At 34.9% G+C, this 12099-nt stretch overlaps 1 long non-coding RNA gene across 1 annotated transcript in view; it reads right to left on the bottom strand.

Moving 5' to 3' along the window:
- Nucleotides 1-1199: 1199 nt before the first annotated feature.
- Nucleotides 1200-12099, bottom strand: part of LOC123583209 — a 185761-nt gene continuing 174861 nt past the window's right edge. Inside the window, exons 3-4 of the long non-coding RNA XR_006704780.1 lie at nucleotides 4244-4409; nucleotides 1200-1717 (exon numbers count right to left, since the gene is read on the bottom strand). This is a non-coding gene — a long non-coding RNA (uncharacterized LOC123583209). The remainder of the gene's footprint in view (nucleotides 1718-4243; nucleotides 4410-12099) is intronic.

Here is a 12099-nt window from a genome sequence, read left to right on the forward strand (position 1 = left end):
TACATGAAGAAGCTATGGACGGCATAAAGCATTATGCAGATGTAAGATACTGCCTTTGTTAACAGTAATTGAATGATCTCAATCAGTTAGGGGCTATATGTTGTGCGTGTGTTTCGTCCACGTCTCTGGTCTGGATTTTAGAATGCTTTGTTGCTGGCATACACCTATAATTACAGGATATTTAAAAGGGAGGAGGATGTCTTATTAAAAGCTGTCTGTTCTCACCCTTTTGCCGTTCCAGGAAAAGGTTTTGTGGGAGATAGCAGGGACAACTCAGAAGCAAACATTGCTTAATCCGCCCTGTGATGCAGGGCATCTATCAGAGAAGAGTCTGCTGGAAAGCGACATCTTTTGTACTTTATACTGGATATGAGTGTCTGGTCTAAGATAATTGCTATGCCATGGACCAAGATATTGGATAATTTAATTCTGTTTAATTCAACAAAAATCTTTATTTTGTGCTAACCTGTGACCCGATCGCTATGTTAGTCTCTCCAGGGATATTAAAAATATGTAAGACATGGCCCATAACCTAAAGGAGTTAAGGCTATAATTGAAGGAGCTTCCAATGCAATTGGTTTTAAAACAGGTAGGGGAGGAAAAGGTATTAAAAACTGTTATAAGATTCATTCTTCATTGTATTTCTTTTAACATATTAGCATGGGCAATCAAGAAATGGTCATACTTTGGAGGAAAAATTAATATGAACAAATAAAACGGAGACCCAAGCTTTTATGTTGTGCCTCAAGCAACAAAGCCCTCCTTTTTCTATTTTTCTGCAGAGTAAGTGAAGGGACCTACAGGATTAGATATATAATGTGTGGCCACTCTTCAGTAACCACTATTGAACTTCAAAATGAGTTTAGTCATTAGCTTTGACAAATGAGGAGCCTGTTATTGATTTTTACACATGTCTATCATGGGATCTATTTAAAAAGAACAGTCAATTCCAAGAAAGATTATGTTAATCTTATTGGTTTGATTTCCTAATGGGAGGAGGCAGAACAGGGAATAAAAGCAGAGGTCCAGAAACTGGCAATATCTGTATCATTTTCTTAAGTCAATTCAGAAAACAATTTGGAAAAAAAAAAAATCAAGGATATCTGTCTCTTCTAAGAAAGCTAAGAATATATTGATAAATCATTCTAGACAATGTTAACCAACAGCTTGAGAAGTTCACGCAAAAGGACATTGACAGGAGGGATGCAATTACTAATTTATTTGTCTTTTTATGGTTCAGTTAAGAGTATCTTAGGTAGTCGAGCACATGGCAGCTCGTCAAACTTCACAGGGTAGCTGTCAGAGTTTTGACTGATGTACAAGCGCAACTAGCTCACGTTTGCCCTTCCTTTCAATGGAGTGCACGCAGGTAAGACAGCTTGTTGGTAATTTTTATTTAACGCTCCCAGGATCTGTGGCTGCACTTGCATTGAAAGTTCTGACAATAAAATTCCACTCCCTGAAATTTCCCAGGTTTCTGCTGCAAGCGTTTCTCCATCTAAGCAAGATACTTCCTCTGGGATTACACAACTCTTTAGGGTCTTTTCTGATGCTTTCTGATCTTGGAGACGGCTGTTAGTATGTTGGAGAATGTCGTATTTTGTTTTGTTGGTTTTTTTGGTTTTGTTTTGTTTTTTGTTTTTGGTATTTTCGTTTTGTTTTTGCTTTTTTGTTTCTTTGTGTTTTGTTGTGGTTGTTAGCTCCACTGGAAAGGCATCTAAAAGAAAAATAAAACACAAGGAATTAGCAGTGCAAAGGCCCAGCAGGGCTCCAGGGAGGCCTTCATAATTCTGCACTGGCAAATGCCAACTTGTACGCAGTTTGACAATTTTCAACCTTCCCCCTGCTCCCTCTCTCCATTCCAATCTGCTCATCAAATAAACCTACTCACTCCATGACCGTCTTTGATATCAGTCCTTGAATTTTACTTTATTTTTCTGAAAGTTGAGTTTGCTAGGCTAAATCTTCTTTAAAAACAGGCTCAAGGTCTGAACTGTTTGGTATCAGATCACAAACCTTTTAATTATACAGGAGTTACAGACTGGTTTTCATACCACCTCACATCCCTGGGCAATGTCTGAAGACAATAAATTGTAGTACGGCCTCGAAACGCCTTAAAATGGTAAAGGCAACTACTCAGTACACCTCACTTAGGAACTTCGTCTGCCCGTATGAGATTATGTCAGTGAGACATGCAGAGACCAGCCATAGTGTTTCAAAGGTCATGCAAAGTTATCATGATTTATTTCCTAACGTGAAACCCAGAGCTTGATTTGTATTCTCACATAGGAAGTCTGAGGTGGTAGGACATAAGCAAATCTTTCGATGGCATTCTCTTGCAGTTATTAGGATTATCTTTCCCCAAAATGGCAATCATGTGGTACATTCTCATTGTATTTGTATAACTTCCTGTATTTGTGTAATTTCAGTGTTTTGGAATTCTACCTCTAACACCATGGTAATCATTTCATAAAAGGGTGTTTTATCACAGCGTAAAAATGTAGGAAGGATCCAGCTCAAAATGAAGTCCAGTTCTTTAAACTGAACAAGTGTAGCTTTATGGAAAAAAAAAAAAAAAAAAAACCAACTCATTGTTTTATCAGGAAAGGTAAGCTTGATTATTCTGAAGGGAAAAAAAAAAAAAAATCCTAAAACCTCAGGGCCTGTAAACAACAAAATGCATTCCTTGCTCCGCCCACTCGTACACTGGGCTTTTTGAGGGTTGATACATCTTTGAACGGTGTGAGCAGCATGAAAGAAGAGAGTTGAGCAACTTACATGCTGAACCTCAACATTCTCGAGCAGAAGAAACAACTACTGTCTCTACATTTTATTGTTTAGAGCAAACCATGCAGCTCATCCCAGCTCAACAGGTTGGAAGTGTATAATACTCTGGACATTCTGGATATTCTCTAGTGTCTCTGGATACTCTCTATTCCATACTTTTAATCTTCAAGAAGCCCCAGTGGTTATTTTGATCTTTGTGTCCTAAGCACTTATCACGCGGTCTGATCCAGAGTATTATTTAGTAATTGAATCAGGACTTAAACCCAGCTGTTTGACTCATTTTTCCCCACCCAAAACCTGTTCTGACGGCCCTCTGATACTGCTAACCGTGTACAAAGAGAGCACATATTTACAAAGAAGTCGGAGGCCATGGAGGGCTCCCATATCTTTATCTTTTTGTTTCAGAAAAATCCCACAAGATAATTATAACAGGTGTTTTATCTTGATTTTGGATTTAAGAAAACAGGTTTAGAGGCTCACCTAAGATCCTGTAATAAGTGCTACGGCAAGGGCTCAATTGAGACTCCTGCCTGAATCCTACTGATTTGGCAGGTGTGGTATGGGTCAGCAGCCCCAGTGGCTGCACAGGTGCCCTTTGACATCTATTGCCCAGTGTCAGTTTCAAGTTCAATAGTCTTCACACATTTGCCTTGTGAACCTCTTTTCATCAAGTTCCAATTCACTTTGAATGGAAAATCCTGCCCTTGGTTTCTACAAATCTGTGACTCAGTCTTTTGCCCCGACTTCTCTCCCATGACTTTCTTGTCAAGCAGAGAAATTACCTGCCACAGTGGGGAAATACTAACGCTCATATCAAACCTGCAGTTGTAACACAAGTTTCCCTTAACGATGTGAGCTCGTAACTTCAGTGTAGGCCAAGGCAACGTGAAATCAGGGGCTGCTTATAGAAGAATTGCCCCACAAGATCTGATTGCAGTCTTGTGGGATTTACTTGTTAGGATTGTGTTTTTAAATATCATGATTATATTATTCATGTTTTATTAATTGATTTTTCTTTTATACAAGCTTTGTTTCCTTATTCCCATCTTATATTAATACATACTGTATTTTATTGGTTGATGAACATTCAGACTTAGTTTCACAGTGAAGCACCAGGAAGATATAAAAGGATGCTATTTGTAAATATCACCTGGAAAGAATCTTGTTTTACTTGCTAAATTTCAATTGATATTCAGCGACTCCTAACTGCTACCAAAAGGTTGTCTCTTTGGTCAGCCTATCATTTTCTCCCTGAGATTTTGTCTCTGCGTAAAAGCAGGTTTTTGCATCTTCAGAGAGAATGTGTGCCTGAACATCCCCCAAAAGTATACAAAAGTAGCTACATTAAGAACAGGACTATATATATTTATAGTAGTTATATCAAGCATTTTCTTCGAAAATCATTTTACTCTGATAGGAATGTGGTTGTTTTAGGTCTTGAAGGATTATTCCTTACCCTGTGGTTTCTGTGAAGTCCAGATGTTTTCAAGATGGTGTTATGTGTGAAAACCATATATTTAGGAAGATTTGACCTCTTACACATTCCCTGGAGGTAAATAAGTTTAATACTTTGAAGTTCAAATGTGAATGTAGACATTTATAGAATAAGATTTTGCAGTGTCCTGGAAACAAAAATAGATAGTATGTTAGTTATGTCTATGATCTCCTTATAGTTATTTTAATATTCTGATAAAGCTCACTTATTATATTTAAGTTGTGTGATAAAGTGTCAATTTATTAAATGAAAGTTGAAAAACATGCCAAAGTTGATTTTAGTTCTGAGAAGATTGTGAAATGTTTTCAATATTTAGGAAAATAGAAGATTCACCTTAAAAGGAGTCAAAAATTATATGTACTTTTTGTCGTAAAATGGTGACAATATCTCTCAAAGTGATTATCTACATTAGTAGTTAAGACAATAGTAACTTGGCTGACATTGGTTTAGAAACTTCTTTTTCCCCCACCAGTAATTTTATCATAAATGAAGTGTTTCATATCTGTGGGTCTATTTCTGGACTCTTCTGCTCCATTGGTCTATTTGTCCTTGTATCAATAATACATTGCCAATTACTATAGATTTAGAAGACTTATATCTGTTGGTGTAAATCCTTTAGATATGTGATTTTAGACTGTTTTGGTTGTTCTCACTCTCTTGTTTCCATAAAAATTTTAGAATCTATTTGTCAGTATCCACAAAATAAAATTTTCTAGGAATTTGACATATTTGGAGAAAACTGCCAGCCAATCTATAAATGCACTCTATCTGACTTATTTTAGCCTTATTTTCTCTCAGTAATGTTTTATAGTTGTCAGTGCAGAAAACTTGCATATTTTTATGAGATTTATTCTTCATATTAGATTTTATGTTCTTATAAGTGGTATTAATTTTCATTTTCTAAATGTCCATTACAAGTGTATAAGAACACAATTCATTTATACTTATTGATTTTGCCTTGTAGCCAGGGATTTTGTTAAATTCATTTATTAATTCTATTGGATTTTGTAGGTTCTTTTGGAGTTTTTAGGAACGCAAGTGTTCTGTGAATAGTTTTATTTTACCTTTCCATTCCATATACCTTTATTTTTTTTCCAGCTTTGAGATACACTTGATATGGAACACTGTGTAAGTTCAAGGTTTACAACATAATTTGGTACCCTTAAATGATGCAAAATGATTACCACAGTAGGGTTAACACCTCCGTCACTTCACAGAATTACTGTTTCTTTTTTGTGGTGAGAACATTTAGATCTACTCTCTTAGCAACATTCACCTATATAGTACAGTATTGTTATATTATGTCCCAGAACTTATAACTGGAAGTTTGTGCCCTCCATTTATCTTTAATGTCTATTTCTTTGTATTGCATTAGCTAGGACCTCTAATGCAATACTTCATAGAAGCAAAACATCGCTCTAGTTTTGCACTTTAAAAAAAAAATTGTAAATGCCTTATGATTAAAAAGTGTCTCTTGATCCTTCAGTTTGAGGAATTTGTGTATGCATGTGTGTATTTAAGTCATAAAAGGGTATTACATTTTATCACATACTTTTCTGGGTCTATTGGAATCATAAGCTTTTTTCCCCTATAATATATTAACATGGTAAATTCAATTTATTTTTGTAAGTTAATCCACCCTGGCATTCCTAGAACGAACCCAACTAGATGTTCTTGCTATCCTTCTTTACGAAGGGAAGAGGATTGAACTTAGTAATAATTTTAGGTATTTCTGTCTACATTCAAGAAAAGAGCTTGGCCTATAATATTGTTTTGGGTTTTTTTTTTGGGAGGGAGATGTGTTCTTGTTAAGTTTTGGTTGCATGATTTATGCTTTTCTCCTAAAATTAATTGGAAACTATTCCTATTCTTCTACTACTGGACACATTTGTGTACGATTGATGCTTTTTTTGTTTTCTTCTGATATTTGGAATAATTTACCTATGAAGTTATTCAGGCCAGAAGTTTTTCTTGTGGAAAGGTTTTAAATTAAGTATTCAATTTATTTAAAAATATAGAACTATGCAGTTTTCCCATTTCTTCCTTTTTCCATTTTGGTAATATGTTTTTTGTCACATACATTCATTTTACCCAAGTTTTCAAATTAATGTTATTCACCATATTTGTATTTGTTGACCTCCTTCACCCATTTTGACCATCTCACACCACCTGCTTCTGTTTTCTATTATCTATGAGCTTGGTATTTGTTTTGTTTGTTAGATTGGACTATAAGTGAGATCATATAAGATTTGTCTTTTCTCATTTATTTCACTTAGCATAAGTGATCTTAACATAAGATCTACATATGCTGTTGCAAATGACAAGATTTCTTCTTTTTAATGGCTAAATAATCTATTGTATGTAAATACCATGTTTACTTTATCTGTTCATCCATTGACGGACACTTAGGTTGTTTCTGTATCTTGGCTATTATAAATAATGCTGCCATAAATATAGAGGTGCATATATCTTTTTGAGTTAGTGTTTTTCATTTTATTTGGATAAATACCCATAAGTGTAATTGCTAGATCATCTGGTGATTTTATTTCTAATATTTTATGAACCTCTATACTGTTTTCTGTAGTGGCCACACCAATCTATTAACAGTACAAGAATCCCCTTTCTCCACATCCTTGCCATCATTTGTTATCTCTTGTCTTTTTGATAGTAGCCATTCTAACAGGTGAAGGGATATCTCATTGTGGTTTTAAGTGGCATCTACCTGATAACTGATGTTGAGCATCTTTTTATACATCTATTGGCAATCTGTAGGTCTTCTTCTGAAAACGTCCATTGAGATCCTCTGCCCATTTTTTAATCAGGTTGTTTTTTTGGCTATGGATTTGTATGAGTTTATATATTTTGAATGTTCACCCCTTATCAGACATATGATCTGCAAATATTTTTTTCCTATTCAGCAAGTTGCCTTTTTGTCTTGTTGATGGTTTTGCTTTGCTGTGCCGAAGATTTGTATCTTGGTGTCGTCCCATGTGTTTAGCTTTGTTTTTACAGCCTTTCTTTTGGGTGTCAAACTGAAACACTCCTCACCAAGACTGATGTCATGGAGCTTACCACCTAGTATTTTTCTAGGAATTTTATGGCTTCAGCAATTATGTTCAAATCTTTGATCGATTTGGGTTAGTTTTGTGTATGGTGTAAGGTATTGATCCGGTTTTATACCTTTGCATGTGGCCGGCCAGTTTCCCAGCACCATTTATTGAAGAGACTATCTTTTCCTCATTGTATATTTTTGTCTCCTTTGACCGTAAAATTGACCATAAATGCGTGAGTTTATTTCTCGATTCTGTATTCTGTCCCATTGAAATGTATTTGTTTATATGCAAATACCATACTGTTTTGATTACTATACCTTTGTATTATTGTTTGAAAAAAGGAAACCTGATGCCTCCCACTTTGTTATTTTTTCTTAAGATTGCTTTGGCTATTCAGGATCTTTTGTGATTCCATACAAATTTCAGAATTGTTTGTTCTGTACCTGTGAAATATGCCGTTGTAATTTTGATAGCAGTTGCACTGAATCTGTAGGTTGTTTTGTACATGTAGTATGGACATTTTAACGATATTAATTCTTGCAATCCATGAACACAAAGTATCTTTCCATTTATTTGTGTCTGCTTCAATTTTTTTCATCAGTGTCTTCTACTTTTCAGTGTACAGGTCTTTCACCTCCTTGGTTAAATTATCCTAGATGTTTTATTCTTTTTTTTATGCAGTTGTAAATGGAATTGCTTTCTTAATTTCTGGTAATTTATCTGTAGAAATGGAACAGATTTTGTATTTTGATTTTGTATCCTGCAACTATACTGAATTTGTTTAGTTCTAACAGGTTATTTTTTGGTGGAGTCTTTGGGAGTTTCTATATATTATAATATCACTTCATCTGCTAATAGTGAGAGTTTCGGTTCCTCTGTTCTACTTTGAATGCCTTTTATTTATTTTTCTTGCCTAATTGCTTGGCTATGACTTCCAATACTATGTTGAATAAAAGCGGCAGACTGGGCATCCTTGTCCTGATGCTGACCCTAGAGAAAATTTTTCAGCTAAGAGATGTCAAAATTTTTCAGCTAAGAGAAAATTTTTCAGCTAAGAGATGTCAAGGCCTCATCATATATCGCCTTTATTATGGTTAGGTACACTTCCTCTATACCCACACTGTTGAGAGTTTTTATCATAGATGGATATTGAATTTGTCAAATGCTTTTTGTACATCTATTGAGATGATAATATGATTTATTACTGCATGTTTGTTGAATGAATAAATTAGTATCATTTATTTAGTATTAGCACAGAGTTTAAGTACTAATAGAGGAAAAATTATAATTCTTTAAAGGCATGATGGAACCAAAGTAAGCAAAGTGGAATTGTTTGCATTTTTTTTCTTTTCTTCCAGTATAGTTGACACACAATGTTACATTAGTTCAGGTGTACAATATAGTTATTTGATAAGTCTGTGTTATGCTATGTTCACATGTATAGCTACCATCTGTCACCATATAACACTATTAAAATACCATTGGCTATAGTCCCTATGCTGTACCTTTCATCTTTGTGACTTACTCATTTCATAACTAGAAGCATGTATCTCCACTTACCTTTGCCCATTTTGCCCATTCCCACAACCCCTTCCCCTCTGGCAGTCACCAGGTTGTCCTCTGTATTAATGGATCTGTTTCTGATTTATTCACTTGCTTTGCTTTGTTTTAGATTCCACATATAAGTGAAATCATAAGCTATCTGTGTTTTTGTATCTTATTTCATTTAGCATAATGCCCTCCCCATCCATCCATTCTGTTGCAAATGGAAAACTCTCATATTTTTTATGGCTGCATAATATTCCTCTGTGTGTGTGTGTGTTTAACACCCATGCTCATCACAAGTTCCCTCCTTAACACCCATCACCCGTTTAGCCCATTTCCCCAGCCACCTCCCCTCCAGCAACCATTAGTTTGCTCTCTATCATTAAGAGTATCTCTTATGGTTTGTCTCCCTCTTTTTTTCTTTCTCCTATGTTCATCTGTTTTGTTTCTTAAATTTCACATATGAGTGAGATTATATGGTATTTGTCTTTCTCTGACTGACTTACTTCACTTAGCATAATACACTCTAACTCCATCTACGTTGTTGCAAATGGCAAGATTTCATTGATGGCTGAGTAATATCCCATTGCATATGTATATATACCACATCTTATTTATCCATTCATCAGTCAGTGGACATTTGGGCTCTTTCCAAAATTTGTTGATAATTCTGCTGTAAACATTGGAGTTCATGTGCCCCTTTGAATAAGTATTTTTTTTTTTTTTTATCATTTAAGTAAATACCTAGTAGTGCAATTGCTGGATCATCGGGTAGTTCTATTTTTAACTTTTTGAGGAAACTCCATACTATTCTCCAGAGTGGATAGACCAGTTTGCATTCCCAGCAACACTGTAAGAGTGTTCCCCTTTCTCTGCATCCTCTCCAACACCTGATGTTTCCTGTGTTGTTAATGTTAGCCATTCTGACAGGTGTGAGGTGGTATCTCATTGTAGTTTTTATTTATACTTCCCTGAGGATGAGTGATACTGAGCATCTTTTCATGTGTCTGTCGGCCATCTGAATGTCTTCTTTGGAAGAATGTCTATTCATGTGTTCTGTCTATTTCTTAACTAGATTGTTTTTTGGGTGTTGAGTTTTGATAAGTGTTTTATAGATTTTGGATACTAACCCTTCATCAGATATGTCATTGGCAAATATCTTCTCCCATTCTGTTGGTTGCCTTTTAGTTTGCTGATTGTTTCTTTTGCTGTACAGAAGTTTTGTGTTTATTTGTTTTTGTTTTTGATGCTGTCTCAGTAATTAATTTTTGCTTTCATTTCCCCTACCTCTGGAGATGTGTATACTAAAAAATTTGTACAGCCAAGTTCAAAGAGGTTGCTGGCTGTGTTCTCCTCTAGCATTTTGATGGTTTCTTGTCTCACATGTAGGTCTATCATCCACTTTGAATTTATTTTGGGCAAGAAAGTGGTCCAGTTTCATTCTTCTGCATATTGCTGTCCAGTGTTCCCAACACCATTTGTTGAAGACACTGTTTTTGTTGTTTTTATTTTTTTTCAATTGGATATTATTTCCTGCTTCGTTGAGGATTAGTTGATCATATAGGTGTGGGTCCATTTTGGGGCTTTCTATTCTGTTCCATTGATCTCTTTTTGTGCCAGTATCATGCTGTCTTGTTGACAACACTTTTGTAATATAGCTTGAAGTCCAGAATTTGGATGCCTCCAGCTTTGCTTTTCTTTTTCAAGATTGCTTTAGCTATTGGGATCTTTTGTGGTTCCATACCCATTTTAGGATTGTTTGTCCTAGCTCTGTGAAACATGCTGGTGGTATTTTGATAGAGGTTGCTTTAAAAGTGACGATTGCTTTGGGTAGTACAGACATTTTAACAATATTTTTTTCTTCCAATCCATAAACGTGGAATGTTTTTCATCTTTGTGTCATCTTCAATTTCTATCCTAAGTATTCTATAGATTTCAGAGTAAACATCTTTTACCTCTTTGGTTAGGTTCATTCCTAGGTATCTTATGGGTTTTGGTGCAATTACATTTAGATCTTTAATCCACTTTGAGTTTATTTTTGTGTAGGTGAAAAAGTGGTCCAGTTTCATTGGTTTGCATATAGAGGTCCACTTTTCCCAGCACCATTTATTAAAAAGACCATCTTTTCCCCATTGTATATTCTTACATCCTTTAGTTTACCATATAAACGTGGGTTTATTTCTGGACTCTCTATTCTGTTCCATTGATATGCCTATTTTTTTGCCATTACCATACTGTTTTAATTACAATAGCTTTGTAGAATATCTTGAAATTTGAGATGGTGATACCTCTAGCCTTAGGTCTTCTTTCTCAAGAATGCTTTGGATACTCAGGGCCTTCTGTGGTTCCATACACATTTTAGGATTATTTTTTCTACTCTGTGAAAAATATTGTTGGCATTTTCATAGAAATTGAATTGAATCTCTAGATTGCTTTGGATAAATGAACATTTTAACAATATTCCTCCAGTCCATTAGCATGGACTATCTTACCATTTGCATCCTCTTTGATTTCTTTCATCTATGTTTTATGGTTTTCAAAGTATAAGTCTTTTATATTCTTGGTTACATTTATTCTTGGTATTTTATTATTTTTGGCTTAACTGGAAATGAAACTTTCCTTTCTGCTACTTTGTTATTAGTATATAGAAGTATAATAGATTTTGTGTATCAACTTTTATTCAAATTTACTGAATTCATTCTAATGAAATTTAGGTAGAATCTGTAGGGTTTTCTGTGTATAGTATGTCATCTACAAATAATGACAGTTTCATTTCTTACTTAGTGTTTTGTATGCCTTTTATTTTTTGTCTGATTCCTGTGGCTAGGACTCCCAGTGCTATGTTGAATAAACATGGTGAGAGTGGACTTAGTGAAACTTGTTCTTGTTCTTGAACTTAGTGAAAAAACTTTTTCACTACTGAGTATGATGTTAGCTGTTGTTCTATCATATATGGCCTTTATTATGCTGAGGTATGTTCTCTCTAGACGCATTCTGTTGATAGTTTTTATCATGATTGCATATTGAATTTTGTCAAATGCCCTTTCTGCATCAATTGAGGTATGATTTTTATCTTTTATTTTGTTAATGTGGTGTACCACATTGATTGATTTGCAAATATTGAACCATTCTTGCATCCCTGGAATAAATCCTACTTGATCCAGGTGAATAATCTTTTTTATGCATCATTCACTGCAGTTTGCTAATACTTCTTTGAGG

The sequence above is a fragment of the Leopardus geoffroyi genome, chromosome B3 (genome assembly GCF_018350155.1).
Source record: "Leopardus geoffroyi isolate Oge1 chromosome B3, O.geoffroyi_Oge1_pat1.0, whole genome shotgun sequence".
Classification (NCBI taxonomy): Eukaryota; Metazoa; Chordata; class Mammalia; order Carnivora; family Felidae; genus Leopardus; species Leopardus geoffroyi.